At 38.9% G+C, this 18,222-nt stretch overlaps 1 protein-coding gene across 1 annotated transcript in view; it reads right to left on the bottom strand.

Moving 5' to 3' along the window:
* The window catches only part of CUNH9orf85 (chromosome unknown C9orf85 homolog), a 67,309-nt gene that overhangs the window by 48,116 nt on the left and 971 nt on the right, over positions 1 to 18,222 (bottom strand). The window lies entirely within an intron of this gene.

The following is an 18,222-nucleotide window of genomic DNA, read 5'->3' as shown; positions in this document are numbered from 1 at the left end:
TATTTGTAAGGTAACCTTGCAGTATTATACATTATTTGTTTAAAAAAACACAAAATAAAATTCCAAAGTTAAGAAAAACTCATTTAGGAGAGAAAATATTATCTTTGCTAGGCAATGTTCTAAAAGAGGAGGATTTACTTTCTACCATGCTCCTCAGAGATTTTCAATGCAAAGACCTAAATTCAATTCAAAGACCTAAACAATAAATGGTAACTAAGTGGTGAGCCAAATGGACTATGTATGATTGGAATGCAAAAAGCCTATTCAAGCAGCAACTGTGTAGTGTCATGAGGCAACACACGTTTTTATAAGCACTCATTAACAGTTAGTCACAATTTGAGATCTTGTCCAACTGGTATGGTATGCCCCAAGTTAGTGATCTTAAATGAGACAAAAATGACTCATCATTGTTTAACGTGTATTAAACAAAAAAGGATAATATTCATTTCCTCTTAATAGAATATTTTAGGATTTTATGGATTAACTCTTTCAAGCATAATAAGTGGTAAGTAATGTCCACAAACCAAATGATTTTACCTCTTAAAATAAATCAATATTGTAAGTCATTTACTTGGGGGAAGATATACGAGGACAATTACCATATTGAAGCTAGTTAACTTCTTCAAAGTTAGTCACCTTGTTCAGGTCATACTAACATGTCATAACAATAATCAGTATATGCTGAAAATTGATTCAGAAGCTAAGTCACTTAAGGAAAATATTAGGTTTGTGCCATGATTCATTCTGTTCAGAGTTCAGTATTCACTTATGACTTACCTAACTTGAGCGGAGAACATTTTCTCATTTTTTTTAAGATATTTATTTATTTATTTGAGAGAAAGAGCATGGGGGGGGGGGGTCAGAGGGAGAAGCAGACTCCCCGCCAAGCAGGGAGCCCAATGTGGGACTCGATCCTAGGACTCCAGGATCATGACCTGAGCCGAAGGCAGGCACTTAACCAACTGAGCCACCCAGGTGCCCCATTTTCTCATTCTTAAAAGGAAAACAAAGATGTTTTTGATGACAAGGATATAAAAAGCTAAGGGATAAAATTAAGGTGTATCCTGAATGAAAGATGCAAATCACCTGTAACAAAACACTACTACATTTTATTTCTATAGATTTTTAAAAATCTGAATCTGTCCTTTAATGCTTCTCATTTTCTTCTCACATTATCCCTGTATATAAGCAAGAAGGTGGTATTGTTATTTATTGTTATCCTAATTTACAGAGTTGATATAACTTACCTATGGTTATAGAGTGACTCAGCAGCCACACCAAGAGTCTGAAAAGTCTATGGTGCTGCCCTGACTCCAAGCTTAGGACTTCTTCCAACATGTCAAACTATAAAATGTGTCATGGATTAGAATTAAATATAGCATGCATTATGATTATCTCTCTGCTGCCTCTAGGAACAATCCAAAAAAGTATGAGCTCAAATGTACTCAGCACTATGCCAGGCATCTCAAGGATTCAGAAGATTTATGATGTACAGTCCCTTCCACACGGTGCTTAACATTTGGTTGGGGAGACAAAAATGATGGGCATGAAGTAAATCTGAAGAGTGAACAATATTTATTAAGAGTTAAAATGGTGTTTAAAATAAGAGATTGGCTGGCATCTTCCAACCGAGCTTTTGGAAAGACTAGGATTGAGGGGGAGTCAGTAGCGATCCAGTGCTAATGAGAGACTTGCAGATTTAAAAACACTATCATTTCATTTAGCCCCATCCCAATGGGACAAAGTGAGGGAGTCATGTATCTGCTAATTATGACAAATTTGCAAAGGTGTCACAGAGTATTGCATTTTAGGTCTTCGAAGACCATTTATCCTAAGTAAGTCCTTAAAAGGTATCAGATGAGAAAAAGAAAAAAAAAGCGGGGCACCTGGATGTTTCTGTCTGTTAAGCATCAGACTCGTGATTTTGGCTCAGGTCGTGATCTGGGGATCGTAGGATCAGCCCCACAGAGGGCTCTCGGTGATCAATGTGGAATCTGATTGACCATCTCCGTGCCCCCCACCCCCACTGCTTGTGAGCTCTCTCTCAAATAAATAAATAAAATCTTTAAAAAAAAAGGTATCAGATCAAAGTCTAAGGTAATACACAGTCTTAATTTAAAGCAACAGCAAGCAACCCATCTTCCTTCCTTGTACTTGGTAGCACCCATGTATTAAAACCAGAAATGTGCTTCTGGCACAAGCAGGAGCAGGAGAGACTATGCGCAGATATGCACACAGGCCATTGGGTTTCAGCCTTTCCTAAATCGTGTATAACCTGATAATGGAATATTAAGTCACCTAGAGAATAAGATGTTCAAATATCTGCTTCTACAGAGAGGAGCAATCCCACCTTTTTTTTTTAAGATTTTATTTTTTAAATAATTTCTACACCCAACATGGGGCTTGGAGCTCAAGAGTTGCATGCTCTACCGAGCTAGCCAGGTGCCACCAAATCCCACATTTTTTTTAATTAACATATAATGTATTCTTTCAGGGGTACAGGTCCGTGATTCATCACTCTTACACAATTCACAGCGCTCACCATAGCACATAAAATCAGTATCACTATCAAAGTTGTAAACTCTGAGTGCCTATTATTTGTTCATATGATCCAGTACTGAAAATGCGGGACTTGGATCAAAAGATGAATGGATAAAGATGTGGTATATATATACAATGGAATATTATGCAGCCATCAAAAAATGAAATCTTGCTGAGGCGCCTGGGTGGCTCAGTCGGTTGAGTGGTTGCCTTCAGCTCAGGTCATGATCCCAGGGTCCTGGAATCGAGCCCCACATCGGGCTCCCTGCTCAGCAGAGAGCTTGCTTCTCCCTTTCCCTCTGCCTGCCGCTCTGCCTACTTGTGCTCTCTCTCTGTCAAATAAATAAATTTTAAAAAAATCTTCAAAAAAAATGAAATCTTGCCATTTGCAATGACATGGATGGAACTAGAGGGTCTTATGCTAAGCGAAATAAGTCAATCAGAGAGAGACAATTATCATATGATCTAACTGATATGAAGAATTTGAGAAACAAGACAGAGGATCATAGGGAAAGGGAGGGAAAAATGAAACAAGACGAAACCAGAGAGGGAGACAACCAAAAGAGACTCTTAACTTAAGATACTTCCCTTACAGCACTTTGTAGATCTTGCCCTATTTTTTTTTTTACAGTAGGAGATAGGAAGTCTGACACCTACAAAATTATAGTCGCTTTATGGGTAACCTCTTTTTTCCCTCTCTCTAGAAGCTAGTAGGAATTTCTTTCTGTCACAGAGTTCAAAAATTTCACCAAGATATGTCTAGAACCCTTCTATCTGAAGGCTTAAGATTTTCTTCAAGTTTGGGAAATCTGTGGGGTTTTTTTCCTTACTTTTTTGTCATTTCTTCCTCCTTGGCTTCTAGACTTCCTTTAGAAACATAGTGGCTTTCCTACCTCGATCCTCTGTATCTCAAATTTCAGCTCATATTTTTTATCACTTTGGTCTTTCAGACTAGGCTTAGGATGAATCCACTGGCTTGATCACTAAATTACACTTTATTCACTAATCACTAAATCACTCAATTACTCTTTATTCCTGACACAGTGCTATTTAGCCATCCTATTAAGAAGTTTGCATTTCTGAAACCACAGTTGTAGTTTTTTGTTTTTGTTTTTAAAGATTTATTTATTTATTTGAGTGAGCAAGCAAGAGAGTGAGCGAGGTGAGGGGCAGAGGGAGAAGCAGACTCTCTGCTGAGCAGGGAGCCCGACATGGGGCTCAATCCTGGGACTCCAGAATCACAAATTGAGCTGAAGGCAGCCGCTTAACCGACTGAGAACCCAGACGCCCCGACAATTATAATTTTTAAGAAATGTCATAAGCGGGTGCCTGAGTGGCTCAGTCGGTTAAGCATCTGCCTTCAGCTCAGGTCATGATCCCAGGGTCCTGGGATTGAGTCCTGCATTGGGCTCCCTGCTCCGCAAGGAGCCTGCCTCTCTGTCTCATGAATAAATAAATAAAATCTTTAAAAAAAAAAAAGAAAAGAAATGTCATAAGCTTTTCTCTTTCTTAAAGATGCTTAACCATCTGAGCCACCCAGGCACCCCAGCTTTTTTTTTTTTTTTAAAGATTTATTTATTTGAGAGAGAGAGACAGCGGGATAGGGAACACAAGCAGGGGGAGTGGGAGAGGGAGAAGCAGGCTTCCTGTGGAGCAGGGAACCCGACGCGGGGCTCGATCCCAGGACTCTGGGATCATGACCTGAGCTGAAGGCAGACCTTAACGACTGAGCCACCCAGGTGCCCCCCCAGCTTCTTTTTTAACAGCAGTCTTTGTTTTATGGATCTTGAAAGTTTTGAATGCTTAAGGATGGATACCAATTATACCTTTTAAAGTTCTCTTCTGTGTCTTATGTTACCTCTGTTAACTAGGCACGGGAAGTAGGGTTTCCAGTCATGTATCACGTGGTTTTGATTTTCCTAAAAAGTTTAGCGCTTCATATACAGAAATGAGGGCATAGATCTGTATTATACAATATGATAGCCACTATCCACATATGGCTATTTCAATTAAATTAAAATTAAATTAAAATTTGGTTCCTTGGGGCGCCTGGGTGGCTCAGATGGTTAAGCGTCTGCCTTCGGCTCGGGTCATGATCCCAGGGTCCTAGGATCGAGCCACACGTCTGGCTCCTGGCTCAGCGGGGAGCCTTCTTCTCCCTCTCCCTCTGCCTCTCCCCCTGCTCATGCTCTCTCTCTGTATCTCTGTGTCACGAATGAATAAATAAAACCTTTTTAAAAATAAAGAAAGTAAAATTTGGTTCCTTATTTGTACTGTCCACATTTCAAATACTCAATAGGTACATGTGGCTAATGGCTACCATATTGGATAGCACTAATATAGCACATTTCCACCATCACAGAAAGTTCTTCCAGACAGTGCTGGTATAGAATCACCAAAATCAGATATAGGATGGGTTACTAAAGCAGAATTGAGGATCACTACTGCTCTGGAAATGAATTCAGCCTGGCTCTGACTAATAGGATGAAAATTAACAGCTTGATGGCTTTTGCTCTAGTATGCACAAGAAGTATATTACTTCCATGTATAGGGGTTCCTTGTTAAGCTTTGGGGCCAAAAATGATCAGGAATGTTGTTCTGTTTTATCTTTCATGGCCTCTCCCCATTTTAGAGAGCTGTTCTTCTGACTTTATCTGGAGAGCAAACGTTAGAGAAAGTCACCTGATGCAAAGGATTGGTACAGATCTTGTTCATTCCGATACTGGCATTTTTCTAGAGTTTACTAAAAATCCTGACTCCAATCTGTATTGTATTACAGATTAATAAACTGGTTGCATCAGTCTAACCCTATCTACTTTATATTTTAATTTTCCTTAATGTTCTTTTCTGCTTGAAAAGTTTTCTAATACTGTAGTTTTATTGTTTTCTTCCATCATTTCGCTGAAATTTGGGGGAAATGGAAGATAAGCACATGCTTTCAGTCAGTCACTTTGAATTAGAGCCTTAGTAAAATTTGACTGCATTTTCTTACTGGGTAGCAAAAAAGCTTTAATAAAGGTGGTCCAGAGAATCACTAAGATTAGAGTTAATTACCACAGTAAACCAGGGGGAGTTTTTAAATTTAAGTATACTAGGAAACAGCTGACTTTGGAAACATCCTATGGGGGTCAAAGGACTGCCCATGGTTCAGTAAGAGTTTAAATTAAAGCAATAGCATCACATACGTGAAAGTAACCATAATATTCATTTACATGTATTGGTAATAGATGACAAGTTATCCCACAGGACTATTCTAACTCTATTAAAAACTAGATCTAGTGCAGCGCCTGGGTGGCCCAGTCAGGTAAGCAGATGGCTCTTGGTTTCAGCTCAAGTCATGATCTCAGGGTTTTGGGATCGATCAAGCCCTGCATTGGGCTCAGCGCTCAGTGGGGAGTCTGCTTAAGGATTCTCTCTCTTTCTCTACCCTTGCCCCTCCCCCTGCTCACACTCTCTCTAAAAAAAAAAAAAGAAATCTTAAAAGAAAAAAAAAACTAGACCTAGCATTATGTCCTATAAGCATTCAGGTTTATGGGAAATATGACATCATATTGCTCTAATATCTTGTGATAAAGGTTAATGATGTAATACAGAACATTCACATATACAAGTATATACCCATGATGTCAAACATATTACTCAAAGTGATGACTTCAGTGACATGAGTAATTTCAAAACAAACAAATCAGCCACCTGGTAAGAGAGGGCTGAGCATTTAATAATATATAAATCTTCACAAAACAACAACGCATTTTTTTTAAGATTTATTTATTTATTTATTTGACAGAGACAGAGAGAGCAGGAACACAAGCAGGGGGAGTGGGAGAGGGAGAAGCAGGCTTCCCGCGGAGCAGGGAGCCTGACGCGGGGCTCGATCCCAGGACCCTGGGATCATGACCTGAGCCGAAGGCAGATGCTTAACGACTGAGCCAGCCAGGCGCCCCAGAACAACAAAGTATTTAAAATAATCACCAGCTTAGTTTAGTATTTCACAGCCATGATGTTCTAAATGGCATACAACACCAAATGACCTTCAAAACCAGACCTGATTAATATAAAGGTACAACAGAATTCTACTGCTGATAGAGCATCGCTGAAAATTATTACACATACATAACTCCATCACCTATAATAAATACATCCTTGTTAAGGAGACAAGACTCTGACAAAGCAAAAACAAATAAAAAAGAAAGTGTGTCGTACAATTTAGTTTCAAAAGAACAATGTGAATAATTAACTTTAGAATGTAAACCCAACTATTCCAACTAGAAATGAACTTGATAAAATATCCAAGAAAATGTCTACCATGAAGTTCTAAAAATGTCATTCAACCTCATGAATAAACAGATAAATTAGAAGAGAATTAGGATTGAGGTGGAAATAATCAGCTCCAAAGCTATGGGAAAGTTCGAATTTACTCCTGATATTCTTAGAAGCCAAAAATCCAACAGAGACCAAGTTAATCATTGTTGGAAAACCAAATCACACCAATTTTTTCAGCCCAAAAAAGTATTACAAGACGTTTTATTGTATAATTAAAGAGTTGAGATTATCCATCAGGATACTTTTCTACACCCACTATCTCTGAAAAGAGAGAATGGTCAGCTGGGTCCTATGGTTCTCCTTTGCTTCCAAAAGCTGTGACTTTAAAGTTGTTTTAAAATATTTCATATGCATCAAGATAATGGTTAAATTTGAGGAGGAGAGTAGTAGTGACTAAGAGAGGCAAGTAGCATTCTCTTGATCTGTGTATTGCTTACATGACTATGTTCACTTTGTGAAAATTCACTGAACTCTTATTAGAATTTTTGCACTTTCCTGTGTGTTTGTATGTTATACTTTAACAAAAGTTTATTAAGTGAAAATGCTCCATATTAGCCTTTTTCTACTTTTTAAAGTAGATACTAGTGTGAGATTCCTAAATGAAGAATTCATATCCCACTCATCTTTTTGCTGGTGCTTGGTACATAGTAGAGGCTTAATAGACAGGTGAATTGACACAGATGAATAATTAATTGTACTATGTCAGTAAGAATTACTTGATTTCCATTCTTTCAACCCACATCATAGAACTACTTGCTATATGTCCATGAGTAGTTAAAAAAATGCTTTAGTCCCTGTCCTCTGAGAGATAGATGGTATTTGTATACACATGTGTGAGAGAAAGGGAAAGAAGCCAAGATATAAATGCTAATAACTAATATGACACACACCATATGTGTGGTGAGAACAACAAATGCCATAGGAAGGAGGGAGACATTCCAGTGGGATTAACCAGGAAAGGAATAACTGAAGGAGTAGCATGTGAGCATGATAAACATCTTAGTAAGATGAAGGAATGGACTAGCATTTACAGAATGCTTAACACTGCATGCCAGGTACCATGTGAGCATTTTCACAAACCTTACTCAATTCTTACACTACAGCTAAGCCCACTAAGACCCTGACAGACTGAAAACTTTGTGCAAGATCACACAGCATAGACTGTGACCTAAACTTTTGACTCCAAGATCAAGGTCTTTCTGCTACACCATGCTGCCACTGTCTTGAACAAGAGCTTGATATCTTTGGCCAAAAATCCAAAAGCTCACACATGAAATCTGACAAAAACTGACAAGGAATTTTCTTCCTACCCAATGTATACACTTCAAAATATTTTTATTCTTCAAAGTTACCTAACCAAAGCCAAATCAAAACAGGCCACATTTACTTATAAAAATGATGGTCTAAATTGACAGTACTGAAATTTTAATTCACAGCTTGAGATCAATCCATTCAGCTATCCTTTTTGGTAAAAAGATTTTAGTCAACCACAGGCTTCTAATTAGAGAGCCTATTACCTAAGAGACACTTTCATTCTTATGCTTTTGCTACCACATAATGTAATATGTTCATTTTGGCAATAAGCATAAATACCTATTTATAATCTTGTTTTAGAGCAAGACCTTCACAGGCTCATAGCCTCTTCTTGTCCTTCTCTCTTCATTTTAAGAGGACCTTTACTCATTCATTCAAACATTACCGAGGAGCCTTCAATGTGTCAGGAACTCTTCCCTCAAAAATGAATAAGAGAAGCCTTGCTTTCAAAAGATTATTTAATGTAACAACAATTTTACCTGATCTTAATTGTTTCCAGATTAAACTCCTTCAACTTCTTGACCCACACACAACCTACAAACTCAACAGTACTCTTCTCCCTTTCTGCTTTATTCCATTCTTCTATCTCATTCTATTCAACCTTTTCTTGACCCTTCATCCCCAAGCTGTACCATCTCCTTGAGGATAATACTGTATCAATTATTTCCTTTCCCTCCCTTCCTTTCAGAACTACTATAGTACTCCCCTTGCCACAGCATTTAATACATTGTTATAATTATTTATTTACTTCATTCAACCCACCAGCTACTTACTGAATACTTCCTATGTACCGAACCCTGGTCTACCCCTGGTCTAGGTATTGAGGATATAAAAAATACATATTTTCCCTGGTGAAAATCACATTCCAGGGTGGACTATAAATAAGACAAGTAAACAAATGATATGCCAGAATGTAATGAGGTTATAAAAATTAACATAATTTAACAGTTCATAGTTTTGCTGATAAATTGAAACACAGGAGAAAAAAAAACATACAATGTGAGAAAAGGCCAAAAATCAAGGATGATTCTTATATTTTTGGTGTGAGGAACTGGGTAAATGATGGGGCTGTTTACAGAGTTGGAGAATAGTGGAGGAAAAGCTTTGAGAGAGAAAGATTAAGAGTTCTTTCTCTGTCATGTTAAACTTGAGATGCATTTTTTATATTCAAGAATAGAGGTCAAGTAGGTAGCTAAATATACAACTCTGCAGCTCAGGAGAGAAGTTGGCCTGGAGCTCCAGATGTGGAAGGTATCAGCATAAAGATGGTATTTAACACCATGGACTGAGACGAATGAAGAAATTATTTCAGAATTCAGAGGAGTGGGCGCCTGGGTGGCTCAGTCATTAAGCGTCTGCCTTCGGCTCAGGTCATGATCCTAGGGTCCTGGGATCGAGTCCCACATCAGGCTCCCTGCTCGGCAGGAGACCTGCTTCTCCCTCTCCCACTCCCCCTGCTTGTGTTCCTGCTCTCGCTGTGTCTCTCTCTGTCAAATAAATAAATAAAATCTTTAAAAAAAAAACAAAAAAAACAGAATTCAGAGGAGTGTTCAAGAGGCAATGATACTAAGCGACTGAGAAAGATGAGGACAGAGCATTATTAACCCAAGATTTGGCAATACAGACATCACTGACTTGACAAGAGGGGTTCTAGTGGAATGAGTACAAAAACTGTTTGAACAGGGATGGAAGCCATGGGATGTAAAGAAGTTGAGAACCTAGAGCTTTTCCATAGAGAGGAAGAATGAAGTAGGGTGAAGCTAGAAAAGAATATGGGTTCCACCTAAGGAGGGTTGTTTTTTGTTTTCTGTTTTTTTTTTCCTTAAGAAATTGAAATAACCCACTGGAGATGGAAAGACTGATGATGCAGGACAGCCTTTAAGTCCTTAGGTAGACAATAGGGAATAAGCTCGAGGGTGCAAGTGGAGGGCCTAGTCTTTGGGAAGGACAGGCATTTTCATCCACTGTCACAGGAAGGCAAAGTATATTGGTACAGATGCAGGTGGTGTGGTAGATGTGATGGTGGAATAACAGAAAACTGGCTCGAAGCAGGGGTTCCATCAGGCAAGTACCACAGTGGGAAAGAAGGATAAGGCTGCTGAGGTATAGGCAAGAAGAAAAAGGTATATTGGTAGAACATGAATTCCAAGCTAGATAAGGGAGGGGGAAAGGACATGAATGGGGTACAGTAAAAAGCAGAAAGGTTAATGGACAAGAGTAACTAAGGGAGTTTAAAAATATCGGGGCGCCTGGGTGGCCCAGTCGGTTAAGCGTCTGCCTTTGGCTCAGGTCATGATCCCAGGGTCCTGGGATTGAGCCCCACTTTGGGCTCCCTGCTCTGCGGGAAGCCTGCTTCTCCCTCTCCCACTCCCCCTTCTCCCTCTCCCACTCCCCCTTCTCCCTCTCCCACTCCCCCTTCTCCCTCTCCCACTCCCCCTGCGAGAGGAGTTGTTCCCCCTCTTGCTGTGTCTCTCTCAGTCAAATAAATAAATAAATAAAATCTTTTAAATATATATATATGTTTGAGGCATAAGGAAACTAGATAAGTACATGGTGATCCATTTTTCTAAAAAGTCTGTAAGTGGAGCAGTTACCAGCATTGAGAAAGTTTAAGGTTTGACCATAGGAATAGGTTTCTGATGGCAGTGGGGGGAGGTTAAAAGCTGAGAGATCAGATGTTGGATTATCCACGGGGATGTAGCAATCACTAGGTATGATGACAGGATCTGTGGAAGTGAGCCAGGTACTGATGAGGAGGTATAACTAGGAGGCAATGACAGATCCAGAAGGGATAACAGTCTGATGGCATGTATTTCAAAAAAGGTAGGAGCTTTGAGCCACAAAAAAAATGGACTGAAGCAGCAAATGGGAAAAAAGAGTTCTAAATGGGAGGTGGGGCTGGGGCTGAAGATGTGAAGTGAACAAACATCATTACTTAAAGACTCCAAGGAAACAGTTTCAAATAGTCAGGTAGGGCAAGAAAGTGAAAGCAATTTTGTTCAACACCATGTCTCAATTTGATTACAATATACTATTGATTCCAGGAGGCCAACTGGAAGGGCTAGGGGAGGGGCACTGAAAGGTTGGAAGACTGTGTCAGGTGAAGATATGCACAAAGCCAAATGAGGATAAATTTCCCAATAATAGCAGCTAACCTGGGAATCTCAGACTCTAAAAGATCAGCCAAAACACCTTTTCTAAGCTTCATGAGAGTAGCTCAGGATCTTTCCCATAAGTTTTCTTTCTGTTTAAATTAGCAACTGAAGAATCCTAATAACTATCTTCATGTAGAGGGCCTTGCACACCTCAAAGAAGTTCAGAAAAAGAATGTTTATTTAATTCGTTCACTACGTTTAAGCGCAATTCGGCCTGGAGTGATAAGGAAAATCTCAGAAAGGAATCTCAGGCATGTTAGCTATTCCTTTATCCCCTTCTCATTTCATATCTTCCTTTAACAAAAGTCAACAATGGTGAGAAAAAGAGCAACCACAATTGAGGACAGAGTGAGCTGGCAACGGGGCTGTTCTGAGGACAAGCAGGATTCTCTGCACACCTGCCTGTGACCTCACAAAACACTTGTGCAGGTGTGGAAAGAGTCCGATGGCTTAAAATAACAAGTACCACAACAGCCTCTAACTGTCAGCCCTGAGGTACTTTGTCCAACTGCACACCACTCCCAACCACAGGGTTTCTCTAAACAGAAAAATGACCCACTTCGGAGAGAGTTAATATAAATTATGACTTTCTCTCTCAGATGAACTAATTTACCTGGATGAAGAATTCTGAGAATATTTTTTCTAACAGTGTATATTTAACTTTATGAAGAAACAAGTGTTGACAATATAATGATAAAACTTCATAATCCAATGGTGAGTACTATCCCCTAACACATCAAATCAAGACAAATTAATTTCAGTTGTCACTGTACAGAAAATGAAATGTCTAAAATATACAGCTGATATAGAAAAAAGCCAATTATATTGTTATAGGCCTCATTTTAAGAAACACGCAGAATCACTTCATAGGCTTCAAGAGGAAGCACCATGGGAATGTAGATATATGGAATATCTCTAAGCACAGATGGAATTATTTTTTGTATGAAAGGGAGAGAAAATAAAAGGTAAATAATAAGAAGAATACAACACTTCTAAATACTAAAAATACCACAAAGGAAAAGTAAAGAGTGTCATTAGCACTACAACTTTTACTGAGTATAAGACTTATGCATATCATAATGCCCAGCACACCATAGACTGTCACCTTGTCAACTGAAAAAGCATGCTGAATTTAGTAACAAATCAACTGGGGGCAGGACTGATTTAACATAAATCCATTTAATACACAACATTGGTGAAATCTATCAAAGAACATTTCCCAATTTGGAAAAAGATCAAAGGGAGTCCCACATGGTCTCTAGAGTCCCAGAGATGGTTAGCTAGAAACTACAGTGGATTCTATATCTACCCCGCTGTAGATTTGTTCAAGACTACCCACTTGTTTTACTCTTCATTGTTGACACCAATTGATCGAGAAATAACATTTATTCCCATGACTAGTGCTTCATCACTCACAAGGAAATTACTCACACCAGGGATTATCTGAACCAATCTGGGACTGTTCCCGAAAGTGTAACAGCTCTGGGCTGGGGGAGACAGAACAAAGATCCCATACCACTTAATTCTAAGCTATCTGGACAAAATGAGCTTTACCAATAGCAGGACACCCTTTTCAACAGCAAGGTGTTATTCATTATTTACTCATTAATTATTTATTCATATACTGAATTACTACGATTCTTTCCTAGAGTGAAATTAGGAAAAAATGAGACCCAGGCTCAGTAATCTTATGCACAAAATCCACTTTGTAATGCTCATCTGTACTTTTCCAACAGAAAAACAAACTCAAGTGTCATGACTAGTGTTTACAAAGGGAAAATATTAAAATGCAATTATTAGAATTATTTTGCCTTGTGGCTAGCTAAAATGCTCAATATATTAGAAAGTCAATTTGTTTTCTTTCTGAAAAAGTTAATAAAATTGTTTTCTTTTTTAAAAAGACTGATATAAGTAGTATTTCTATACATTCCCCAAACAAAAATAAAACTTCATGACACTTGAGTGGTTAGTCAGTTTTGCTATAATATCTATTTTTATTCTTTTTTTAAGATTTTATTTGAGAGGGAGAAACAGATAGTGACAGAGATAGAGAGAGAGAGCACAAGTGAGGAGGAGAGGGAGAAGTAGGGTCCCGATGAGCAGGGAGCCAGACGTGGGGCTCAATCCCAAGACCCTGAGCTGAAGGCAGATGCTTAACCGACTGAGCCACCCAGGCACCTCTATAATATCTATTTTTAATTGAGGTAAAATTTACATTGATGTCATGCACAGATTTTTGTTTTAAAGATTTATTTATTTATTTGAGAGAAAGAGAGAGAGAACATGAACTCGAGTCAGGGGAGGAAGAGAGGGAGAGAATCTTTTAAGCAGACTCCACGTTGAGCGCGGAGCCTGACGCAGGGCTCAATCTCACGACACGCGAGTTCATGACCTAAGCCAAAACCAAGAGTCGGACACTTAATTGAGCCACCCAGGCACCCCTCAAGCACAGATTTTAATTAACAATTCAATGATTTCTAATAAATGTATTCATTCTTGAGATCTTCACATTTCCATCATTCCAGAAAGTTTTCCTGAGGCCCTTACAGTCTATCCCCCCACCACCAAAGGCAACCGCTGCTCTGATTTCTATAGTTGGAAGAAACACCTGGTTCCTTTCCTTCCACACAATGTTTCTGAGATTCATCCACAATGCATACAATGCATGCAAACAATGCATGTATCAGTAGTTCATTTTTTTTCTAATAGCAGAGTAGCATCACATTGTATGATTGACATAATCTGCTAATCTATTCTCCTGTTGATAGAGATTTGGGTGTTTGCGGGGTTTTTTCCAGTGTTGGGCTATTGTGAATAAAGTTGCTTATAAACACAGAATCCTGTTCTGCTGTAAATGTAATCATACCACCTTAAACTTAAGACAGCTTTCTGCCTAACCAGAAGCTGAGGGATCTGACTGTATAAGCATCACAGGAAGGGAGTGAAAGGAGCCCCACCTTTGCCACAGAGCCCTGGCTGAATAGATGGGACCTATTCCAACGAGCCCACATCTGTGATATGTGACACTACAGGCAGTCACACCTTGTGAGGCGAGACTCTTTCTCCGGAACATTTCAAACAGGTAGTGTTTTGGGGCAGTGGCAATAAAGTGCATCTCTGTTCTGACCCTAATGTGGTGTCACGCTGCTTCTATTACACACAAAAATGCAGTATTCAAAAACAATGGAAGAAAATAAATAAAACAAGGCAACACACACACACACACACACACACCAGCAACATTGGGGCACCTGGCTGGCTCAGTCAATAGATCATCCAACTCTTGATCTCAGAGTAGTGAGGTGAAGCCCCCCATTGGGTGTAGAGGTTACTTAAGAACAACAACAACAACTGTAACACACATACACAAAAAAGGGGTTTTGATTTACTTGTCTTTTGAGGTCTCCTAGCGCAGACATCACCTAATCAATGGCTAGCCATGTGCTAGTTATGTAACTTGGGCAGACACATCTAAAAAACTTACCACTAAGTCCTCACTTCCCAATATGCAGAATAAGATAATTATAGCATCTATCTTAGGGTCATTTTTTTTAAAGATTTTATTTATTTGAGAAAGAAAGAGAGGGAGCATGCACACGTGAGCAGAAGCAAGGGGCAGAGGGAGAGGGAGAGAGAATCCCAGGCAGACTCTGTACCAAGTGCAGAGCCGACACGAGGTTCAATCCCAAAGCACAGAGATCATGACCTGAACTGAAATCAAGAGTTGGATGCTCAACCAACTGCGCCACCTCGGTGCCCCTTAGGGTCATTCTGAAGATCAAAATTAGATGATGTATATCAAGTATGTAGGGTGGCTAACACACTTAAGAATACAAATACTAGCTACTGCTAACAAAACTTTTATTTCCAAAACGATTTAGAGTATAGCCTCAGATTTTCTTTTTCCATTTGAAGGTGAAGACCAGAGTTTCCCCCAAATGAGTGTTTCTCCCAAAATTAGTTCGAATTCAGTATGCATTACGCAAACCAAAGGGTTCCCTAACTAAGCAAGTTTTGGTTAAATAACTTTTTTTAAATTGCAAAACTTCTCAGTGTTGTATGCCAAAGTACACTACGAACCCTAAAAGCGAGACCCAGAGTGTACTATTTCCAAAGTAACTGAACCATGAAACTGACTCCTGCCTTATGGAGAAGATGTGATCCTGGGGCACTTTGGAAAATGCTAATAAAAACAACACTAACTACATATATAAAACAAATAGTATTCTTAAGAAGGATATATGGTCTTCCCATTTCATTTAGTTAAATGCTCTCCATCCTTTAGATCTCAGGGAAGCCGTCTTTAAGCCTCTAAACTTAATCAAGACTTCCTGCTAGGGGTGCATGACCTCAGGGTCCTGGGATCAAGTCCCGAATCCCATCGGGCTCCCAGCTCGGCGGGAAGCCTGCTTCTCCCTCTCCTGCTGCTCCCTCTGCTTGTGCTTTCTTTCTCTTTCTGTCAAATGAATAAATGAAAAATCTTAAAAAAAAAAAAGACTTCCTGCTTGATACCCTCAAGTTTCCTTAGACTCTTCCTTCATCGCCCTTACTGCGATTTCTATTAACATACTTGAAAAATTATTTGATTACTACTTTTATCTTGCCGACCAAACTATATTATGCTCAACCCTATACCTCTAGAATCTAGCACAATGTCTGGCGCCAGATAATAGATGTGGAACAAATATGTGAATCCAAGAATTTCACAGCAGCTTTACCATAGCAAAAAACTGAAAACAATCCAAGCATTTACTAACAGGAAATTAAGGTATTCTACATTTATACTATATTAGACAACCATTAAAAAGAATGAGCCTAATCTCTGTATTCTGACATACCCACTTTAATCAAATAAGAAAAAAATGTACTTTATTACATATATACTATATTTTGCATAGACACCTAAAAACATACACAAATTGTTAACAAAAATTGTTAACAGTGACTACATTTGAAGAGGAATAGGACTGGGAAATGGTACTTTCACTTTATACATTTCTCTATTTTCAATATTCTCCAATAAGTATACAATTCTTTTTAATTAATTGCTTTGAGCAACTGCAAGTCTTTATAAATTACCATATGCTTTAGGCTCAGTTCATATTTGTATGACTATTTCTCAAAGATATTTTTGTAATGATCCCTATAGCAATCTTGAGAAGTAAACAGGACGAGAGATAGCAGTAACTCTGTATTATAAACTAAAAAAGCTAGAGGTAAACTGCCTAACATAACAAAGCAAAATAAACAACAGAACTGAGGCTAAAATGTGGATCTTTTTCTTAGGCCAATGTTCTTTTAATTACACATCACTGCCTTTCCAGAAAGGGACACAAGGCAGCCTTAAAACAAACAACATTTTAGAACTAAACGACTAGAAGAGATTTAAACCTATTCCATCACTAACAAGTCATGAGAGGACACTGCAGGCCAATGGCCATGGAGGCCTCTTTTTAAATAACCCCAGTGAAAAGGAGGTTTCAAAATCCTAGTGCCTGCTTCTATTGGACAACTCCCTTACATTCAACTGAAATCTCTCTGTAACTTTAACCTTTTGGTTCAAGTTTAGCCATTTGTAAGGCTACAGAATAAGCTTCTCTCTTCTTCTGGAGTATATACAAACATATGAAGACAGCTATTACCCGTGTCCTTTTGAGAATGGGTGCTTTACTTAGACAAACTTCCCAATAGAACATATATCATTATCCAACTGGTTGGCAGAAAAGGGCAACTATCATGCAGGACTCCCACATACTCATGAGGTACAAATAGGCAACTGTCACTAGTCTTTTTTTTTTTTTTTAAGATTTTATTTATTTATTTGAGAGAGAAAGAATGAGAGACAGAGACCATGAGAGGGAGGAGGATCAGAGGGAGAAGCAGACTCCCTGCCGAGCAGGGAACCCAATGCAGGACCCGATGCGGGACCTGATCCCGGGACTCCAGGATCATGACCTGAGCCAAAGGCAGTCGCTTAACCAACTGAGCCACCCAGGCGTCCTGTCACTACAGTCTTTTAAGGAGAGTTAGAGAACCATGCACTCTCATCACTCCTTTGTTGGATGGCACTGAATCAAACAGCTTTCTGGTATAAAGCATAGGAATGAAGATGGGGTCAGACAAAATCTTGGCTTTAGATAGCTGCACATAGCTAGTTCAAGAATTTGCTATGAACAGAGCCAATTATTACTCCTCCATTAGAAAGATGATCAACCTGATCTTCCCTCAGTAAAATATTTCTTGCTGTTTTGGTCAGATTCTCCAATAACAAAACAAACACCTGCTCATTCTACCAATGGACAAATGAGACTACCTCAGGATTTAAAAGATGCAAAGGAACTGATGATAAAAGTTATAAAATGAAACTCTGTGAATGAATTTGAGATTCATGAAAAGATTTAAGAGGGTAATGACATGGTTGTTAGAGAACACCAAGAAAGTGAACAATGAAAAGTACAAGAAGTACAAGTTCAAGAAGTGAGGAAGCTACATTGTAGCTAAACATTTATTAAAACTGCTTTTTACCACCTGATGAAAACCAATCAGAATTAAATGCTTGTGCAAAAGCTCAGAGCTCAGAGGACAAGACAGACATCTATTTGGAATAGCACAGCTTTTTATCCTGGTTTACCTATTAATGAGCACAAACGTGGGAAAGTCTTCCCAAATGCTGCTGCAGGTTTTCTTTCTGAATGTGAGCCGAAATAAGGGAAAGGAGAGGTCCTCTGAGCACCCAGTTGAAAATATCCCTCCTTAACCTTCCTCACTGAGCTATCTTGCACTTCATTCCAGTTTATCGTAATTTGTAATTATGTATCTTTGTGCTTGCTTGTTATCCAATGGCCCAGAAGAATTTAAGCTCTACTCTTTTTAACACTGCAAACACAGG

Source organism: Eumetopias jubatus, unplaced genomic scaffold, assembly GCF_037043125.1.
Source record: "Eumetopias jubatus isolate StellerSeaLion01/CBP00866 unplaced genomic scaffold, mEumJub1_p1.0 scaffold_15, whole genome shotgun sequence".
NCBI lineage: Eukaryota > Metazoa > Chordata > Mammalia > Carnivora > Otariidae > Eumetopias > Eumetopias jubatus.
Note: the sequence above shows the minus strand (reverse complement) of the source record. Positions and strands in the feature narration are given on the sequence as shown.